A 363-nucleotide genomic window follows, 5' to 3' on the forward strand; every position below is an offset into this window, starting at 1 on the left:
AGTGTCTTATCTCCCTGTGTAATCGATTACACCCAACTGGTAATCGATTACCAGTGCCTTGTTACTTTGTGTAATCGATTACTCACCATTGGTAATCGATTACCAGAGGCCATCTTAACATCTTGTCTCCATTTTTAAGCCCTATAATCGATTACACACCCTTGGTAATCGATTACCAGAGGCCATTTTAACTTCCTGTCTCCATTTTTAAGCCTTGTAATCGATTACACACCCTTGGTAATCGATTACCAGAGGCCAATTTCCAGATACCACTCAAGATTCATAGCTGGCCAGCCGCCACACAAGCCTCATTGCTTCGTGGTCTTTGTTCTTTTATTGGTTGACTGCCAAGAGCTCGCCTGT

The sequence above is a fragment of the Glycine max genome, chromosome 10 (assembly GCF_000004515.6).
Source record: "Glycine max cultivar Williams 82 chromosome 10, Glycine_max_v4.0, whole genome shotgun sequence".
Lineage (NCBI taxonomy): Eukaryota > Viridiplantae > Streptophyta > Magnoliopsida > Fabales > Fabaceae > Glycine > Glycine max.